Source organism: Rhamphochromis sp. 'chilingali' (genome assembly GCF_963969265.1).
Source record: "Rhamphochromis sp. 'chilingali' genome assembly, chromosome: 2".
In the NCBI taxonomy this organism is placed as follows: domain Eukaryota; kingdom Metazoa; phylum Chordata; class Actinopteri; order Cichliformes; family Cichlidae; genus Rhamphochromis; species Rhamphochromis sp. 'chilingali'.
The window spans coordinates 9,005,359-9,027,857 of NC_137930.1; the positions used below are offsets into that span (position 1 = coordinate 9,005,359).

The following is a 22,499-nucleotide window of genomic DNA, read 5'->3' on the forward strand; positions in this document are numbered from 1 at the left end:
CCGTGAAAATATTGTCGGGCATAAACCGGTCCGTGGCGCAAAAAAGGTTGAGGACCACTGACTTAATGCATGTTTCCTAATTGTATACGTATGAGCCACTAATAGGAGAAAATGAGCACGCAATAAAGTGGACTTGTTAGGGAGAGATTGTCATCAGAGTTAAAACACTCCAACTCAATTTTGATGACAGAAACAGCTAAAAAATGAGCGTTTTGTTGACACTGATGACAAAATCCTGATCAGATACAGACAGACACATGCATACAACACACACTACTGCTCAAAAGTTTGTGGTCAGATTCAAACATTCTTGTTTTAATTTTAAAATTATATTTGCTATAACATAAAATTAGGCAAAGTTTATCAGAAATGTTTTCACAGATGTGTGTTTAATGAATCATTTATGTTAAATCACCCATGATGCATTAGGAAATGTCTACACACTTATACATGGGCCCATTTTTAGTAGCCATCACTCCTGTGTGGACAGATCACATGGTTATAAACCAGGTGAAAATTGACTTCAAACGTTTGAGCTGTAGTGTAGATTGCAATGATAGTGTATAGTTATCTATTACAGAAGAATATATAGAAGTCTGAGGACAGGGAGACACTGTAAAAAAGTTATGAGCTGTCTTGCTGCAGAGAAAGTGGAGTCTGTCATCCTTGAAAAGCTCCCAAGATAGGCAGCTGGCAGGTTGAATGATGCTCTGCCTCTGTGGTCAAGTACAGACATAGGCCTTAAGCAACCATGAGCCACTGATAAGTGTGAGAAATTAGTGCACTTAATGCAGCGGTCCCCAACCCCCGGGCCTCGGAAAGGTGCCGGTCCGTGAGAGTTGAGGCTCAGGTGTGAAATGTATGGTTTTCAGGGTTTTTATCGGTATTCAGCGTTATTTTGTTATCGTTTTTATCGTTAACTCGGTGTCCCTGGGTCTTTTCAAGTGTGTTATAAATAAATCTTCTTTTTTTCCGGTACCGGTACTAGTTTTATTTTGTTGTATTTATCCGCGACACCTTAAAGGCCGGTCCGTGAAAATATTTTTGGGCATAAACCGGTCCGTGGCGGAAAAAAGGTTGAGGACCACTGACTTAATGCATGTTTCCTAATTATATACGTATGGGCCACTAATAAGAGAAAATGAGCACGCAATAAAGTGGACTTGTTAGGGAGAGATTGCCATCAGAGTTAAAACACTCCAACTCAATTTTGATGACAGAAACAGCTAAAAAATGAGCGTTTTGTTGAAACTGATGACAAAATCCTGATCAGATACAGACAGACACATGCATACAACACACACTACTGCTCAAAAGTTTGTGGTCAGATTCAAACATTCTTGTTTTAATTTTAAAATTATATTTGCTATAACATAAAATTAGGCAAAGTTTATCAGAAATGTTTTCACAGATGTGTGTTTAATGAATCATTTATGTTAAATCACCCATGATGCATTAGGAAATGTCTACACACTTATACATGGGCCCATTTTTAGTAACCATCACTGCTGTGTGGACAGATCACATGGTTATAAACCAGCTGAAAACTGACTTCAAACTTTTGAGCTGTAGTATAGCTTGATTGCAATGATAGTGTATAGTTATCTATTACAGAAGAATATATAGAAGTCTGAGGACAGGGAGACACTGTAAAAAAGTTATGAGCTGTCTTGCTGCAGAGAAAGTGGAGTCTGTCATCCTTGAAAAGCTCCCAAGATAGGCAGCTGGCAGGTTGAATGATGCTCTGCCTCTGTGGTCAAGTACAGACATAGGCCTTAAGCAACCATGAGCCACTGATAAGTGTGAGAAATTAGTGCACTTAATGCAGCGGTCCCCAACCCCCGGGCCTCGGAAAGGTGCCGGTCCGCGAGAGTTGAGGCTCAGGTGTGAAATGTATGGTTTTCAGGGTTTTTATCGGTTTTCAGCGTTATTTTGTTATCGTTTTTATCGTTAACTCGGTGTCCCTGGGTCTTTTCAAGTGTGTTATGAATAAATCTTCTTTTTTTCGGTACCGGTACTAGTTTTATTTTGTTGTATTTATCCGCGACACCTTAAAGGCCGGTCCGTGAAAATATTGTCGGGCATAAACCGGTCCGTGGCGCAAAAAAGGTTGAGGACCACTGACTTAATGCATGTTTCCTAATTATATACGTATGAGCCACTAATAGGAGAAAATGAGCACGCAATAAAGTGGACTTGTTAGGGAGAGATTGCCATCAGAGTTAAAACACTCCAACTCAATTTTGATGACAGAAACAGCTAAAAAATGAGCGTTTTGTTGACACTGATGACAAAATCCTGATCAGATACAGACAGACACATGCATACAACACACACTACTGCTCAAAAGTTTGTGGTCAGATTCAAACATTCTTGTCTTAATTTTAAAATTATATTTGCTATAACATAAAATTAGGCAAAGTTTATCAGAAATGTTTTCACAGATGTGTGTTTAATGAATCATTTATGTTAAATCACCCATGATGCATTAGGAAATGTCTACACACTTATACATGGGCCCATTTTTAGTAACCATCACTGCTGTGTGGACAGATCACATGGTTATAAACCAGCTGAAAACTGACTTCAAACTTTTGAGCTGTAGTGTAGATTGCAATGATAGTGTATAGTTATCTATTACAGAAGAACATATAGAAGTATGAGGACAGGGAGACACTGTAAAAAAGTTATGAGCTGTCTTGCTGCAGAGAAAGTGGAGTCTGTCATCCTTGAAAAGCTCCCAAGATAGGCAGCTGGCAGGTTGAATGATGCTCTGCCTCTGTGGTCAAGTACAGACATAGGCCTTAAGCAACCATGAGCCACTGATAAGTGTGACAGATTAGGAAACATGCATACAGTTCATTAGTTAGACTCCTATGAACCACTAATAGGAGAAAATGAGCACGCAATAAAGTGGACTTGTTAGGGAGAGATTGCCATCAGTGTTAAAACACTCCAACTCAATTTTTGATGACAGACACAGCTAAAAAATGAGCGTTTTGTTGACACTGATGACAAAATCCTGATCAGATACAGACAGACAGACACATGCATACAGCACACACTACTGCTCAAAGGTTTGTGGTCAGATTCAAACTGTCGTCTTTTTAATTAATAATTTACATTTACTTTTAACATAATATTACATGAAAATGATCAGAAATGTTTTCACAGATGTGTGTTTAATGAATCATTTATGTTAAATCACCCATGATGCATTAGGAAATGTCAACACACTTATACATGGGCCCATTTTTAGTAACCATCACTACTGTGTGGACAGATCACATGGTTATAAACCAGGTGAAAACTGACTTCAAACGTTTGAGCTGTAGTGTAGATTGCAATGATAGTGTATAGTTATCTATTACAGAAGAATATATAGAAGTCTGAGGACAGGGAGACACTGTAAAAAAGTTATGAGCTGTCTTGCTGCAGAGAAAGTGGAGTCTGTCATCCTTGAAAAGCTCCCAAGATAGGCAGCTGGCAGGTTGAATGATGCTCTGCCTCTGTGGTCAAGTACAGACATAGGCCTTAAGCAACCATGAGCCACTGATAAGTGTGAGAAATTAGTGCACTTAATGCAGCGGTCCCCAACCCCCGGGCCTCGGAAAGGTGCCGGTCCGCGAGAGTTGAGGCTCAGGTGTGAAATGTATGGTTTTCAGGGTTTTTATCGGTATTCAGAGTTATTTTGTTATCGTTTTTATCGTTAACTCGGTTTCCCTGGGTGTTTTCAAGTGTGTCATAAATAAATCTTCTTTTTTCCGGTACCGGTACTAGTTTTATTTTGTTGTATTTATCCGCGACACCTTAAAGGCCGGTCCATGAAAATATTGTCGGGCATAAACCGGTCCGTGGCGCAAAAAAGGTTGAGGACCACTGACTTAATGCATGTTTCCTAATTATATACGTATGAGCCACTAATAGGAGAAAATGAGCACGCAATAAAGTGGACTTGTTAGGGAGAGATTGCCATCAGAGTTAAAACACTCCAACTCAATTTTGATGATAGAAACAGCTAAAAAATGAGCGTTTTGTTGACACTGATGACAAAATCCTGATCAGATACAGACAGACACATGCATACAGCACACACTACTGCTCAAAAGTTTGTGGTCAGATTCAAACATTCTTGTTTTAATTTTAAAATTATATTTGCTATAACAAAATTAGGCAAAGTTTATCAGAAATGTATTCACAGATGTGTGTTTAATGAATCATTTATGTTAAATCACCCATGATGCATTAGGAAATGTCTACACACTTATACATGGGCCCATTTTTAGTAGCCATCACTGCTGTGTGGACAGATCACATGGTTATAAACCAGGTGAAAATTGACTTCAAACGTTTGAGCTGTAGTATAGCTTGATTGCAATGATAGTGTATAGTTATCTATTACAGAAGAATATATAGAAGTCTGAGGACAGGGAGACACTGTAAAAAAGTTATGAGCTGTCTTGCTGCAGAGAAAGTGGAGTCTGTCATCCTTGAAAAGCTCCCAAGATAGGCAGCTGGCAGGTTGAATGATGCTCTGCCTCTGTGGTCAAGTACAGACATAGGCCTTAAGCAACCATGAGCCACTGATAAGTGTGAGAAATTAGTGCACTTAATGCAGCGGTCCCCAACCCCCGGGCCTCGGAAAGGTGCCGGTCCGCGAGAGTTGAGGCTCAGGTGTGAAATGTATGGTTTTCAGGGTTTTTATCGGTATTCAGCGTTATTTTGTTATCGTTTTTATCGTTAACTCGGTGTCCCTGGGTCTTTTCAAGTGTGTTATGAATAAATCTTCTTTTTTTCGGTACCGGTACTAGTTTTATTTTGTTGTATTTATCCGCGACACCTTAAAGGCCGGTCCGTGAAAATATTTTTGGGCATAAACCGGTCCGTGGCGCAAAAAAGGTTGAGGACTACTGACTTAATGCATGTTTCCTAATTATATACGTATGAGCCACTAATAGGAGAAAATGAGCACGCAATAAAGTGGACTTGTTAGGGAGAGATTGCCACCAGAGTTAAAACACTCCAACTCAATTTTGATGACAGAAACAGCTAAAAAATGAGCGTTTTGTTGAAACTGATGACAAAATCCTGATCAGATACAGACAGACACATGCATACAACACACACTACTGCTCAAAAGTTTGTGGTCAGATTCTAACATTCTTGTCTTAATTTTAAAATTATATTTGCTATAACATAAAATTAGGCAAAGTTTATCAGAAATGTTTTCACAGATGTGTGTTTAATGAATCATTTATGTTAAATCACCCATGATGCATTAGGAAATGTCTACACACTTATACATGGGCCCATTTTTAGTAACCATCACTCCTGTGTGGACAGATCACATGGTTATAAACAGGTGAAAATTGACTTCAAACGTTTGAGCTGTAGTGTAGATTGCAATGATAGTGTATAGTTATCTATTACAGAAGAATATATAGAAGTCTGAGGACAGGGAGACACTGTAAAAAAGTTATGAGCTGTCTTGCTGCAGAGAAAGTGGAGTCTGTCATCCTTGAAAAGCTCCCAAGATAGGCAGCTGGCAGGTTGAATGATGCTCTGCCTCTGTGGTCAAGTACAGACATAGGCCTTAAGCAACCATGAGCCACTGATAAGTGTGACAGATTAGGAAACATGCATACAGTTCATTAGTTAGACTCCTATGAACCACTAATAGGAGAAAATGAGCACGCAATAAAGTGGACTTGTTAGGGAGAGATTGCCATCAGAGTTAAAACACTCCAACTCAATTTTGATGACAGAAACAGCTAAAAAATGAGCGTTTTGTTGACACTGATGACAAAATCCTGATCAGATACAGACAGACACATGCATACAACACACACTACTGCTCAAAGGTTTGTGGTCAGATTCAAACTGTCGTCTTTTTAATTAATAATTTACATTTACTTTTAACATAATATTACATGAAAATGATCAGAAATGTTTTCACAGATGTGTGTTTAATGAATCATTTATGTTAAATCACCCATGATGCATTAGGAAATGTCTACACACTTATACATGGGCCCATTTTTAGTAACCATCACTGCTGTGTGGACTGATCACATGGTTATAAACCAGGTGAAAATTGACTTCAAACGTTTGAGCTGTAGTGTAGATTGCAATGATAGTGTATAGTTATCTATTACAGAAGAATATATAGAAGTCTGAGGACAGGGAGACACTGTAAAAAAGTTATGAGCTGTCTTGCTGCAGAGAAAGTGGAGTCTGTCATCCTTGAAAAGCTCCCAAGATAGGCAGCTGGCAGGTTGAATGATGCTCTGCCTCTGTGGTCAAGTACAGACATAGGCCTTAAGCAACCATGAGCCACTGATAAGTGTGAGAAATTAGTGCACTTAATGCAGCGGTCCCCAACCCCCGGGCCTCGGAAAGGTGCTGGTCCGTGAGTCGTTTGGTACCGGGCCGCGAGAGTTGAGGCTCAGGTGTGAAATGTATGGTTTTCAGGGTTTTTATCGGTATTCAGCGTTATTTTGTTATCGTTTTTATCGTTAACTCGGTGTCCCTGGGTCTTTTCAAGTGTGTCATAAATAAATCTTCTTTTTTTCCGGTACCGGTACTAGTTTTATTTTGTTGTATTTATCCGCGACACCTTAAAGGCCGGTCCGTGAAAATATTGTTGGGCATAAACCGGTCCGTGGCGCAAAAAAGGTTGAGGACCACTGACTTAATGCATGTTTCCTAATTATATACGTATGAGCCACTAATAGGAGAAAATGAGCACGCAATAAAGTGGACTTGTTAGGGAGAGATTGCCATCAGAGTTAAAACACTCCAACTCAATTTTGATGATAGAAACAGCTAAAAAATGAGCGTTTTGTTGACACTGATGACAAAATCCTGATCAGATACAGACAGACACATGCATACAACACACACTACTGCTCAAAAGTTTGTGGTCAGTTTCAAACAGTTGTCTTTTAATTAATAATTTACATTTACTTTTAACATAATATTACATGAAAATGATCATAAATGTTTTCACAGATGTGTGTTTAATGAATCATTTATGTTAAATCACCCATGATGCATTAGGAAATGTCTACACACAAATACATGGGCCCATTTTTAGTAACCATCACTGCTGTGTGGACAGATCACATGGTTATAAACCAGGTGAAAACTGACTTCAAACCTTTGAGCTGTAGTGTAGATTGCAATGATAGTGTATAGTTATCTATTACAGAAGAATATATAGAAGTCTGAGGACAGGGAGACACTGTAAAAAAGTTATGAGCTGTCTTGCTGCAGAGAAAGTGGAGTCTGTCATCCCTGAAAAGCTCCCAAGATAGGCAGCTGGCAGGTTGAATGATGCTCTGCCTCTGTGGTCAAGTACAGACATAGGCCTTAAGCAACCATGAGCCACTGATAAGTGTGAGAAATTAGTGCACTTAATGCAGCGGTCCCCAACCCCCGGGCCTCGGACCGGTGCCGGTCCATGAGTCGTTTGGTACCGGGCCGCGAGAGTTGAGGCTCAGGTGTGAAATGTATGGTTTTCAGGGTTTTTATCGGTTTTCAGCGTTATTTTGTTATCGTTTTTATCGTTAACTCGGTGTCCCTGGGTCTTTTCAAGTGTGTTATAAATAAATCTTCTTTTTTTCCCGTACCAGTACTAGTTTTATTTTGTTGTATTTATCCGCGACACCTTAAAGGCCGGTCCGTGAAAATATTGTTGGGCATAAACCGGTCCGTGGCACAAAAAAGGTTGAGGACCACTGACTTAATGCATGTTTCCTAATTATATACGTATGAGCAACTAATAGGAGAAAATGAGCACGCAATAAAGTGGACTTGTTAGGGAGAGATTGCCATCAGAGTTAAAACACTCCAACTCAATTTTGATGATAGAAACAGCTAAAAAATGAGCGTCTTGTTGAAACTGATGACAAAATCCTGATCAGATACAGACAGACACATGCATACAACACACACTACTGCTCAAAAGTTTGTGGTCAGTTTCAAACAGTTGTCTTTTAATTAATAATTTACATTTACTTTTAACATAATATTACATGAAAATGATCATAAATGTTTTCACAGATGTGTGTTTAATGAATCATTTATGTTAAATCACCCATGATGCATTAGGAAATGTCTACACACTTACACGTGCGCCAAATTTTAGAAACAATCACTCCTGTGTGGACCGATCACATGGTTATAAACCAGGTGAAAATTGACTTCAAACATTTGAGCTGTAGTGTAGATTGCAATGATAGTGTATAGTTATCTATTACAGAAGAATATATAGAAGTCTGAGGACAGGGAGACACTGTAAAAAAGTTATGAGCTGTCTTGCTGCAGAGAAAGTGGAGTCTGTCATCCTTGAAAAGCTCCCAAGATAGGCAGCTGGCAGGTTGAATGATGCTCTGCCTCTGTGGTCAAGTACAGACATAGGCCTTAAGCAACCATGAGCCACTGATAAGCGTGACACTACTGCTCAAAGGTTTGTGGTCAGATTGAAACAGTCGTCTTTTAATTAATAATTTACATTTACTTTAACATAATATTACATGAAATTTATCAGTAATGTTTACACAGATGTGTGTTTAATGAATCATTTATGTTAAATCACCCATGATGTATTAGGAAATATCTACACACTTATACATGGGCCCATTTGTAGTAACGATCACTGCTGTATGGACTGATCACATGGTTATATACCTGCAACACATCTGACAAGTGCAAACAGAAAATGGAATGATCCATCACAAACTTCAACAATTTGCTCTTTTTAATCCACACAATGATTTTGGTTTGTGCTGATATCTTTGGAAAAAGATTTCTTCACTGACAAGTTGGGATCTAACATCACAAACTGACATCTGGTGATACGATGTACCAAATAAAAATGGGCCTCAGTAGATGTCATGGTTCCCTTGCTCTCTTTTGCTGGCCTGCTTCTTTCTCTCTCCTCTTTCGGTGTATGCCTGTGTTGTTGTCCGTGTGCTTGTCTTTTTTAGGGGATGCTCCTCCATCTTCCCGTCCCTCAGTCACTTGTGAACAATCAGCTGATTACTCGCCTGTTCCTCGCGAGGTCTTCATGCTGGCTTCTAAACAACCAGATCATTGCAGTACCAAGGTAACGTATTATGCCACAGTCATGTCACATTTTCCATCAGTTCTTGCCTTTGAATTGAATAGAATAGAATAGAATAGAATAGAATAGAATAGAATAGAATAGAATAGAATAGAATTCAACTTTATTGTCATTGCACATGCACAGGTACAGGGCAACGAAATGCAGTTTGCATCCATCCAGAAGTGCTTTAGTGATATAGATATATTACAATATATATTAGCAATAATATAGATATGTGAGTATATTACAGAAATGGGTCTATTATGGTATGTTATAATGTACACGGTATGAAGTAGGTTGTGAATATTCTATAACTATAAGTATGTACAGGCTGTAGTGAGTACAAGCTATGTACAGGATATGAACAGGATATAAATATGAAAAACTATACAGAATATGAAATAAATAACTTTACAGAATCTGGGATATACAGCTATACAGAAATGGGAACTATGCAAGTTGTAAACAGTTGTAGGATTAAAAATTATCGAATTTACAGAATGATTATTTACACAGAGCTATACAGTAGTGCAGTTAAGATAAGTGAGGGTGTAGATAGTTTCTACAGAGGCTATATAAAGTGCTAGTGGTTGTGAGTGGTGGTTCAGTCCATGTTATTATTGTGTTTGAGGGTACAGTTGTCCATTGTGGGTGTGTGTATGTTCAGTCCATGAGTTTAACGTGGGTCAGATGTCAGGAGGCAGAGTTCAGGAGTCTGACAGCTGTGGGGAAGAAGCTGTTCCGGTACCTGGTGGTCTTAGTCCGGAGGCTCCTGTGGCGCCTCCCAGAGGGCAGGAGGGTGAAGAGTCCATGTGATGGGTGACTGGGGTCTTTGATGATTTTCCCAGCCCTTTTCAGACACCGCTTCCTGTAGATGTCTTTTATGGCAGGAAGTGGTGCTCCGGCGATGCGCTGGGCAGTTTTCACGACCCTCTGCAACGCCTTCCGGTCCGAGGCAGAGCAGTTCCCGTACCAGACTGTTATACAGTTGGTCAGGATGCTCTCGATGGTGCAGCGATAGAAGTTCACCAGGATGTCTGAGGACAGGTGGTTCTTCCTCAGAGTCCTCAAGAAGAAGAGGCGCTGGTGAGCCTTCTTGACCAGCTTGGAGCAGTTGGTCGTCCAGGTGAGATCCTCGGAGATGTGGACTCCCAGGAACTTGAAGCTGCTCACACGCTCCACAGCCGTCCCCTTAATGTGGATGGGTGGATGTGGGTCAGCATTCCTCCTGTAGTCCACGATGAGCTCCTTGGTCTTCTCGGTGTTAAGCAGCAGGTTGTTTCTGTCGCACCACTCAGCCAGACGATCCACCTCCTCCCTGTAGGCGGCCTCATCGTTGTCACTGATGAGGCCAATCACCGTGGTGTCATCTGCAAACTTAATGATGGTGTTGGAACCATCAGCAGGTCTGCAGTCGTGGGTGAAGAGGGAGTAGAGGAAAGGGCTCATCACACAGCCTTGTGGTACACCGGTGTTCATTGTGATGGTAGATGAGCAGCGGTTATCCAGCCGGACATGTTGGGGGCGGTTGGTCAGGAAGTCCAGTAACCATTTGCAGATGAGGGAACTGATGCCCAGGTCTGTCAGTTTCCTGATGAGTTGTGAGGGGTGGATTGTATTGAATGCTGAACTGAAGTCTATAAACAGCATTCTGGCGTAGGTGTTGTTGTTGTCCAGGTGTGAGAGGACAGAGTGCATTGCGATGGAGACTGCATCCTCTGTGCTCCTGTTCCGGCGGTATGCGAATTGGTGGGGGTCCAGGGTGGGGGGGAGACAGGATTTGAAGTGTGCTAGGACCAGTCGCTCTAAGCACTTAGTGATGATGGGGGTGAGTGCTACTGGGCGGTAGTCATTGAGGCAAGATGGGTTGCTCACTCTTTGTTTCTGTGCAGACGTTTCAGTGTTACGGATCTCCATGACCTTCTGTGACAGTGTCTGAGTGTGCCTCCAGACAACCTTCCCTACCTCTGCCCCGTCTCCTGGAGCCCACAGTGTTTATCCTGTATTGATAACTATCTGCAAATATACCTGTAAGACTTTACCACAGTGTCTCATCATCATTCTGTTGTTTTCATAACAGTACACTGTAGAAATAATGGACTGTCTAATAGGTATTGAGGTCATAGTGAATGTAGTTTATTAGTGTGTGTCGTAGTATGATTTTGTTGTTTATAGGATTTAAGATTAGAAAATAGAAAATAGTCCTGGGATGGGAACAAAGAACTGGGGTGCAGGGAAGTGGGGCAATTAACCCCAAACACAGGACAGTAGCAAGATTTACTGAGGGTGAGGGGCAGACAATTGCCAATGTACATTACCTTAAAAGGAGATGGGGGTCAGGGTGTCAGCACCCCAGGCCACTTTACCAGTGTTTTTCCATTGTGGGGGATTTACTGTAGAAATTGGAGACCAGAGACTATAACTGTAGCTGTTGTGTGAAACTCTTCAGATCAGCCTTTAGAGTAGGACTGCACAGGATGCAGTGTGCTGATCTCCAGATGCATCTGTAAGGAAAATGGGTAATAAAAGGATTGTGTGAAATTTGGAAACATCTCTGCGTGATCTCTACCGAGACAAAAAGAATTGGAGAGTCTCAACAACACTAAGTAGATATTCCACTAAATCTCATTTGTGATTTATGATAAATGTTACCGTTAATTATTTATATTTCTTTACGCTTCTGATTAATTTAGTAAAACTTCTAAACGATTTTTACTGTTGTCAGAAAATAAGACATTTTTAATTCTCTACAGACTTTTGAGCTGTAGTATAGATTGCAATAATAGTGTATGGTTATTGTTTATAGCAGATGAAATAGCAGTATCAGGACAGATACGAGAGAAACGCTCTCGTATTTTAACATTAAACTCATAACTTTCCTTTTTGATGGTTTGCATTTGGCCTCTCAGGGCCACTGCAGTACAGTCATCCCCCCCCCATTTTTTTTTTAACTTAACCCAACAACATAGTTGGTTAAATTATACAAAAAAAAAAAATCATATGTGCCCATAAAAGAGGTCAAAATAACAGAACTCTACTCAAAGTTAGCAACAACCAATACTGATACCTCAAACAAACTGACCTCACTAAAGAAGACAACGGGGGAAACTTAAATAGTGGCTGATCAGCCCACAAAAATCACAAAAAGGGGTAAAGCACACAAAAACCTAACTGAGACCAAAACCAGTTATTTATTATCCTGTAAATTAAACCTTATATTTAAAGAAAGACCAATGTGAATGCAGTGTTGTGTGTAAGCCTCTACACTGATATTACCACTGTGTGGCTGTAACTGCAGCCATCACACCGCCTGACCACGTTAAGGTGGTAATCTCTCAGGGGGAAAACAGAAAAACAAAACAACAAAAAATAAAATAAAATAATGCTCATCAGATTCTAACAATTCAAAACATGACATTTACCTTAACTGGATGACCTATATAATAAATATATTCTAACCCAACAATAGTACTTCACACTATTGCCAATATTAACAAAACCAAAAAGGGTAAGCCAAGTTATTTAAAAAAAAGACAATTCACAAAGTCTTGAAAAATAGAAATAAAGAATAAAAATCCTCAATCCACTCTATAACAACAGTCTCCTGCTTCCCTGCAGATCAACACGTTCTCACTCCTAACTCGTCATATGTGCGACGCCCATACAGCATGTATCACTTCTCAGTTATTTATTGCACTTCTTGCTCGTCAGTGAGGCACTTCTAGTGCTTTATCTATTTTTGTGTGGGGACTTGTTATAAATCAGTCTTCAACCTTTAATCTCTCTCTGAAAATGACTGGGATTAAATGCAGTATAATAAACTTTCCTGAACGTGTGTCTTGTCATGATCTCCAGTGCTGCCATTTCATAGGATCTCCTGTCCAGGGCTTCTCAAACGTTGGTTGTTTTTATAACTCCTCTCACCTTCTGCTCTTGTGTCTGCTGTGATAAGCCTTTTATACTCACCCATTTTATTTCCATTTCTGTTTCTCACTATTTTTCTTAACAAGATTAAACCAGAATCAAGGTATGACTCAAGTATGTGAGGAAATTCTACACTAATTGGTACCTGCGGTCTTTCTTATGTTACATACCACACCCCAAAGAATGGACACACATAATGCAGACACATTTTCAGTGACCCAAATAACATTCAAACACGCTCCGTATCATAACCTCCTTTTTGTTTGTGTTTATTTTAAGCAGTTGATTTAACATAAGGATTAAAATAGAAAGAACAATCCTTGAAATAACACATGTGTGTGAAATACATAATAAAAAACATAAAATAAATAAAATAAATAACTATGTCAAACCTCCTGAGATCCAGCCTCACAATCACTTGTTCTATGATGACTAAAGGAAGTTTATTTACTTCACAGACCCAGTGACGCCCATTCAGTTTCATTATCCAGGAAATAACAGCTGATGCTCACTTCTGTTTAAGACACAGTCCAATCTTAGGTTCCTCATCCTGAGTGGAACAATGGGTCTATAGAATAGAATAGAATAGAATAGAATAGAATGCCTTTATTGTCACTATACAGTTGTACAGAGCATCTCATACTCAGTGTAAACATGCTGGGGGGGGGGGGGGGGGGGGGGTACAGTTCTGCAGCGCTATGTACATATGGACAGTATTAACATGAGGAAAAACATATATATATATATAAAATGTACAATATACAAGACGTAAGTAATATGTAATAAATAGTGTTATGTATATACAGTTGAGTATTGCACATGGAATTGGTATAAATAGTGTTATGTATATACAGTGTGAGTACAGCTGCCTTTTTCAGATCATCTCTACATTATATGAGTTGATGATTCTAGCATTACAGAAAATGTCTTAATTATTCCAGACTGAACTGTGGTGAGATCTTTTATTTTCTTTCTTGTGTTTCAGTGACAGCCTTAGCCATCACAGCCGGGCAGGTAACAAACCTATTTGCTTATTTATTTATTTTTGTCTCTAAAACTCATAAATACATATCAATACATGTATTCATTGTGAAGCATCCTGATGATCAGTAACCAAGTGTTTCTTCCTGAAACAATTACATGTAACTGTGCTGCAGTGAGGATAATACGATGTAGTATGAGGGCAAAGTTAAGAAAGGTATTATCGATCATTTTGAGAATAAAGTCAAAATGTGGAGATTACAGCTGTCTCAAGGCAAGCTGCCATGGTTGCTACTGTATATCATCTGAGTTGGTGAAACCGTACTTCAGAATTGGTTTTAGCAAGAAGGAAACATGAGCTAAAATAACCAGAACACAACTTTAAAATGCTTTTCACCAGGAGTTTTAGCTCATGAGCTAAAACTCCCTGGTTTTAGCTCATAAACGCAGTGTGGTGATAAGTATTAGGTTGTACCAAAAAAGGGCTGGTAATAATAATAATGGATTGCATTTATATAGCGCTTTTCAAGACCCTCAAAGCGCTTTACAATTCCACTATTCATTCACTCTCACATTCACACACTAGTGGAGGCAAGCTACAGTTGTAGCCACAGCTGCCCTGAGGCAGGCCGACAGAAGCGAGGCTGCCATATCACGCCATCGGGCCTCTACTAGTAGGCGGTAGGTGAAGTGTCTTGCCCAAGGACACAACGACCAAGACTGTCCGAGCCGTGGCTTGAACCGGCAACCTTCCAATTACAAGACAAACTGCCAACTCTTGAGCCACGATCTAATGGACAGATGCAAGGTTATCGATGGTTACATCCTCGTGTAATAAAGAGGTTGAATGTTGTATCACACAATGGCTGATCAATTTGTTTCACTAACTCATCTAAATAAGGAATTTTGTAGCAGAAACAGTAATTATAGCAGTTTGTTGTGGGACAGTAATGTCCATATCAACAACTTTTTTCTTGTGGCTCTAATACTCCATCGTAGCGTAGAGCCTCCCCGTCTTCTCTGTAGCTCAGTTACTTGATCTAAATCCTTGATCAGCTGTGTGCTGAGCTATGGCCCAGTTAGATGTTAATGTGTGTTCTTATGTTGTGTTATAGTGACAGCTGTGTGTACTGCTGCAGGAGCAAGTAAGCAGTTTATTTATCTTTAACTAATTTGAATCAAAGCCCGATCCATGTCTGATACATGTCTTGTCTTCCTGCAGTAGGTGCTGTAGTCACTGCTCCTGCTCTTCTGGGAGCTGCAGGTTTCAACTCAGCTGGAATAGCTGCAGGCTCCTGCGCTGCAGGCATGATGTCGTCTGCTGCAGCTTCTAATGGAGGAGAAGTGACAGCCGGAGGTGTGGTGGCTGTTTTGCAGTCAGCAGGTAAATAAATAATTAGATGTTTTATTAGGATTTTAACTTACAACAACATGCAAAAAGAAGAAGTTCATGGCTTTGGGCCTTGGATTCCAGGCCGGAGTTGTGTCCTCAGCCTGTAGTCTGACTTGGACGAAGAAAACTAAATCTTGTGGACCCCATTGCAGTGTGAGTGTGGTGGTTTCTTACTGGTCAATAGTAGACCTTACTACAGTCTTGTACGGGAGTCATTTTGAACCGTACGTAACATTTGACGTTTGTCGACAGGATTTTTATTCAGCATACAAAACCACCTGCCTTAGACTGATCAATATGGCTGATGAACTATCTGAAACCGTTAATATGGTGTGTGTGAATATCAAATAAAGTCTTATGAATCAAATTATGTCAGTCCTTCATGACATGTATCACTTGTTTTTTTTTGGAGTGTTTTTTTTCTTTGTTTTTTAATTTTGTCATCCCACATGAAAAATTCCAAAACTGCAGATTTTAGACACTTTAGACCTAAAATGTATATTCATTAGGGGAAAAAAACATTCATTTGTGATAGTAAACGTAAAACAACCTGAAAGACTCCATGTGACAGTCAGAACATTGAGCTTAACAAGTAAGGTCCAGTTATTTGTTTTAACAAACATTTCAAGCACATCCTCTAGTCTATTTGTAGGATTGTTGGCTGTCCACTCAAGAAGTTCAGAATACAAAAAGCAGAATAAGAGATTTTTGACTACCCGACTTCTGTCTGTATTAAGAGTGGCCTTTGGTGTCATATTTCAGCTGCTGCATTGGTTAAGTGATTTAATACTTTAATATTTGAGACTGCTATTAAGCAGGTCAAAAATGAAGTTTCATGCTCATCTGAGGCTACATATATACAAACCCGATTTACTTCACACCAGATCATTTCTCATATGTAGGAAAAGGTAAGTTCATTAGATGAAACTTAAAGGATCTTTGGCTCACGACTTCATCTGGATGGTACAGCATAACCAGGTTAAGACATCTCTAAAAAATATATATTTTTGAGTTTTTTTGAGTGTTTTTAATTATTTATTTAAATTTTATTTTCCATTGTTCACTGTGGCCTGTTAAGCATTTTTATCAATATATATTTCGTTAAATATTTACAAGAAATCAGGCATTATACAGTGTAAACTTCAGTCCAGTGTGATTTGGATGCTCAGCAGAAAATGTAGCCAGATATCAGCTGGGTTTAGATACAGTTCAGATAAATTGGGAAATTCAAATTGTTACTGTAGCTGCCCACTTGGAATTACCACTCGTGACGCAGAGAGCTTCAACTGATGCAACTTTATTCTCTCCTCTTTAAACCACCGACAATATGGCACCGTGAAAACTATAAAGATGCACAAATAAATACCATTAAACATTCAAGTAGAAAGTGCAGAAATGTTCACATTTTACTATAGAAAATTATTTTGATTAACTCAAATAGTGATATTGACATAAATCAATAGTTTTTAAACTATTTATGTTACAGCATTTAATAAAATGAATTAACGACAACCTTTCTGTCTCTTAAATACATCAATTCAATTCAATTCAATTTTATTTATATAGCGCCAAATCACAACATAAGTCGCCTCAAGGCGCTTCATAGATACAGAGAAAAACCCAACAATCATATGACCCCCTATGAGCAAGCACTTTGGCAACAGTGGGAAGGAAAAACTCCCTTTTAACAGGAAGAAACCTCTGGCAGAACCAGGTTCAGGGAGGGGCGGGGCCATCTGCTGCGACCGGTTGGGGTGAGAGAAGGAAAACAGGATAAAGACATGCTGTGGAAGAGAGACAGAGGTTAATAACAGATATGATTCAATGCAGAGAGGTCTGTTAACACATAGTGAGCGAGAAAGGTGACTGGAAAGGAAAAACTCAATGCATCATGGGAATCCCCCGGCAGCCTATGTCTATTGCAGCATAACTAAGGGAGGATTCAGGGTCACCTGGTCCAGCCCTAACTATATGCTTTAGCAAAAAGGAAAGTTTTAAGCCTAATCTTGAAAGTAGAGATAGCGTCTGTCTCCTGAATCCAAACTGGAAGCTGGTTCCACAGAAGAGGGGCCTGAAAACTGAAGGCTCTCCCTCCCATTCTACTTTTAAATACTCTAGGAACAACAAGTAGGCCTGCAGAGCGAGAGCGAAGTGCTCTAATAGGGTGATATGGTACTACAAGGTCATTAAGATAAGATGGGGCCTGATTATTTAAGACCTTGTATGTGAGGAGCAGGATTTTGAATTCAATTCTGGATTTAACAGGAAGCCAATGAAGGGAAGCCAAAACAGGAGAAATATGCTCTCTCTTTCTAGTCCCTGTCAGGACTCTTGCTGCAGCATTTTGGATTAGCTGAAGGCTTTTCAGTGAGTTTTTTGGACATCCCGATAATAATGAATTACAGTAGTCCAGCCTGGAAGTAATAAATGCATGAACTAGTTTTTCAGCGTCACTCTGAGACAGGATATTTCTAATTTTAGAGATGTTGCGCAAATGGAAGAACGCAGTCTTACATATTTGTTTAATATGTGCATTGAAGGACAAAAATGACTCCAAGGTTCCTCACAGCGTTACTGGAGGCCAAGGTAATGCCATCCAGAGTAAGAATCTGGTTAGATACCATATTTCTAGGCTTTTCAGGGCCGAGTACAATAACCTCAGTTTTATCTGAATTAAGAAGCAGAAAGTTAGCGGCCATCCAGGTCTTTATGTCTTTAAGACATTCCTGCAGTTTAACTAATTGGTGTGTGTTATCTGGCTTCATGGACAGATAGAGCTGGGTGTCATCTGCATAGCAGTGAAAATGTATGCTATGTCTTCTAATGATACTGCCTAAGGGAAGCATGTATAATGTAAACAGAATTGGTCCTAGCACTGAACCCTGTGGAACTCCATAATTAACCTCAGTGTGTGAAGAAGACTCTCCATTTACATGCACAAACTGGAGTCTATTAGATAGATATGATACAAACCACTGCAGTGCAGTACCTGTAATACCTACAGCATGTTCTAATCGCTCTAATAGGATATTATGGGCGACAGTATCGAATGCTGCACTAAGGTTTAATATCAGGGAAACAATCGTTTGCAATCATTAACCAACCTCTTTCTGCTTCCAAGGGTGCTAATCATGCTGAATCAGCTAGCCAACCTCCTCCATGCACATCTCTTAGCCAGTCTTTCCACACCACAAACAAATGACATGCATATACAATAAAAAACGAATTCAACCACATTGAGTAAACTTTCAAAGTTATAGCATGTGACAGATAAATAAAATACATCATTTTGCATGAGTATTTTCAAATTAACGTTTTTACTCACTCTGAAGCAACGTGTTTGTGTCGTTCCACTGAGAACAGAACAGGAAGTCTGACACAATAAAAGAGGAAGTGCTAAGGTACTCTTCAAAATAAACGCGCAAAGTAAAGTGGCTTTGCCGGCATTTACAGTTACTGCAGCAGAGTACACAAGGCAGGAACAAATGAACACATGCAGCATACCTAACAGCAATAATGCTTTGCAAAAATAGAAGAAATATAGACTATGCAGGTACAATGAATAGATATGTACTTGTATATGTAAATCACTCTATCTATCTATCTATCTATCTATCTATCTATCTATCTATCTATCTATCTATCTACACATACACACACACACAAATACACACACAAATACACACACACAAATACACACACATACATATACAGACATACATATATACACATATATGATGCAATTATACAGATTACTAGTAGAAGAAGAATGAAACATAGTGCAGTGTTTGGGTGTTAATAGTAGCAGGTATTTAGTATTGCACACTGATATATGTAAAGACCCCAGTGTGTTCATATGTGGTGTACATTCACTGCTGTTGTGCAGCGTACAGTCTGACAGCAGCAGCAGCCTGTCACTGAAGGGACTGCTCAGTGTTGTCAGGGTGACCTGTATGGGATGGATCGAAGATGGGGTATTTTAATCGAGTATATAGGGAAATGTGAACTCCTCTGACAATCTGAGTAATTGGATAACGCACTGTTATTGAAATTTCCAACTTCTGAGCCACAGAAAGAAATAACAGGCTTCATTAGGTTACCTTCCACTTGTTGACAGCAACTAAATAAAACCAACATATCCACATAATAACACCTTAAAGCAGGGGTGTCAATCTTAAATGAGCTGTGGGCCACTGCTGGTACTGTCATGTCATTGGAGGGCCACTTTAGTGTTCAAGTAGTACAAAAACAAACAAACAAGAAAACACCCACAAATCTTTCAGAAAATGTAGTGTTTTGTTTGTTTGTTTTAAGTTTCAAATATTGTATAACAAAACTGCAAATGTGAATGCAAAAAACTTCTCACTCTTAACTAACTGAAACCTTGTTATTGAACTAACAAATAAAAAGGAAAGATACTCTCTTTCTGGCCAGACACGTGGAAGCATTTCTACAATAGTTTTGTCCATATTTAACAAAATAAAAATGCAGACATAAGTGAACACATTAGTTTTTGACTGCTAGTGAAAATTGTTTTCTTTACATATAACTCTCTCACTGAACAAAGACAGCCAATCCCTCAACATGTTTTTACTCTGCTCATATTGCCCTCATTTTAAAACAGTTTTGCTTTTTAAACAACTTATTTTCAAATTGCACTCAACAACAAAATCCCTCGTAACAAAAACTAACTTCAAGGGCCAAATTGTATTTCCTTTCTTCACGTCAACAGTAAGGGTGGCAAGTTGTTAGGGTCCCTGGGTCGTTGACCCAGTGTTTTGTGTTTTTTGGTTCTTTGATTTTGCTATTTCATTATATTCTAGCTTTGCTTTACAGGTTTTAGGATTATTCTTAGTTAAGGTTCTCTGGGTGGGGTTTGGTTAGTTTTAGTGTTCTGGTTTTCTGTCTGTGTTCCTTAGTTGCTGTCTCCCCTGTCTGCTGTATTCCCACGTCCAGTCAGTGTCTGTGTCTGCCCTGGTCCCATGTCTCTGTTCCCTTTGTTATAGTGCCTGCCTGTGAGTCTGTGTTAGGTTTCCTGTTTTACTTTGAAAGTCCATGTCTGATGTTAATGTGTCTGGTTTTGCTTCCCCTTGTCTCGTTAGGCCTGATTTGCCCCAGCTGTGTTTCCCTCCTGTTACCCATTCCCTGATTGCTCCCTCTATGTATTTAAGCCCTCTTTCTTTGGGTCTGTGCTGTGATCTCCTCTCATTTATGCTGTGTGGTCCGCCTGCCTGTTCATGTAAGTTTATTTGGATTTTTGTTACGGTTGCCACTTTTTGCCATCCAGCAATAAAAGCTGAGTTTTGAGTTACTTTCCACCTCCGAGTGTCTGCACATTGGGTCCTTCTGCTTCCACTCCTGCCTGCACACAGCCTTAACCTGACACAAGTAGTGCTGACATGGGCCGCAAGTGGCCCCCGAGCCGTGAGTTTGAGACCCATGGTTTACCTACTGTCACTGCAGTGATATTAGCGTTTTTGTTTTGAAAGGTTACTAGTGGATGCTGGCAACAATCTTGTAGGAGAACAATACAATCTGTTATAAGGCCTTCATTGGAAAATTGTGTATTTAGAATGTAATACCAACATGTCATTTGAAGATAACATAGTATTTGGGTAAAAGTTACTGAATAGTATTGGAATAAAGTGTGAAAATTGAAGGATTAAAATATCCAAGAGCTCAAATTACTTCACCAAAGCATGTTTCAATCATATTTTATCAACACAAATTGCACAGGTTTATTGAATATGAATAACTTCACCTCAGTTGTTTAAGCTCCTGCCAAAGCAAAACATCTGTGTGCAACCAGTGTCCACTATTGAATTAAGTAAACCCAACATGTTCTTTTTCAGTGCATAATCACATTTAGTGAAATAAACTATTAAACCATAATTACATATTAGGATTTAGCCAAGTGTTAGAATGTAATGCAGAGAAGTATTTCTAGTAGGCTTTTTTTCATATGCCTGTTTTCATTTTATTTTCTAATTTTTAAAGAAGGCTTTAGAAAGGTCAAAATAAATCTTCTGTAAGGGAGTATCAGCTATTCTAGTATTTATTTTACCAATGCACGGGTGCATTAATACAACATATGTATTTCATAAAGGGCGAACACAAATGTCCAAAGAGACTTCCTGGCAGCTGCCATTTTAAGTATAACCTCTGGTACGGGCACGTTCAGTTTGCAGCAGCTATACAACAGTGGCCTCTAGAGGTGTTTACACACTACGACCAAATCAGACAATGCAGCACAACACGCAGGTCGCCCCAATGAATTGATTAAGCTGGTAGCAGTGACTTGTTAACTTATCATTTATCAAACATATCTCCCATGAATGATGTGAAATAAATTTGAGGCATAACATTTACGTCACAAGTTAGAAGTTGCAATCAGTTTTCAGGAAAGTGAGTTTAATAAGAGTATAGGTAAAATAATGCAGTAATTTTTTAGATTTTATAATCCCTTTATAAATCATGTTGGCTACAGCCTATTTAGCAGTGCAACAAGAGCATCAGACAAACAAATAGAATATGTATAGTGACAGTCAGGTCTTGGCAGCTGATCATGGCATCTGGTACAAGACTCCAACCCCCCCCCCCCCCCCCCCCCAAATAAAAAAAAAAAAAAACCCACTCCGTCTGGACTGACGTGTATGTATACTTACAACCAAACAGCTGAAATTAACTGTATTAACCCCGGTTATCTTTTTTCACGTATTTACTACTATTTCCTTTTTGGAAATAGACTTTTTAAAATCACTTTTAATTTTATTTCAAAATGAAATATACAGTATTAAAATTAAAATGTAATTTGTTAATAAGACATATATTCAGCAGTGGAAATAAAATTAAAACAGACTTATACCTACATTAAAAGACAACAGAACATCAAGGAATGGCCTAAGTCTGTTAATGCAACAGTGCGTAAACAGTGTGAATTATGTAGTAGCTAAATTTGACTATAAATATAAACCAATGTGACAACCTTAAACGTTAGACGCACGGAGCTTCTACAGCTTCTTGTGCTGTTTTAGAAGTGTACGCCCCATTTGCAACATTGTTGGGAGTAAATGTGCATATTTATGCCATGGT

General features: G+C 39.2%; 1 long non-coding RNA gene across 1 annotated transcript; it reads right to left on the bottom strand.

Moving 5' to 3' along the window:
- Positions 1–16,717: 16,717 nt before the first annotated feature.
- LOC308391887 lies at positions 16,718–18,766 on the bottom strand. The gene is made up of 3 exons (XR_013970714.1): positions 18,733–18,766; positions 18,512–18,586; positions 16,718–17,191 (listed from the first exon to the last, which is right to left on the bottom strand). It is a non-coding gene; the product is annotated as an uncharacterized lncRNA (long non-coding RNA).
- Between the last annotated feature and the right edge of the window lie 3,733 nt (positions 18,767–22,499).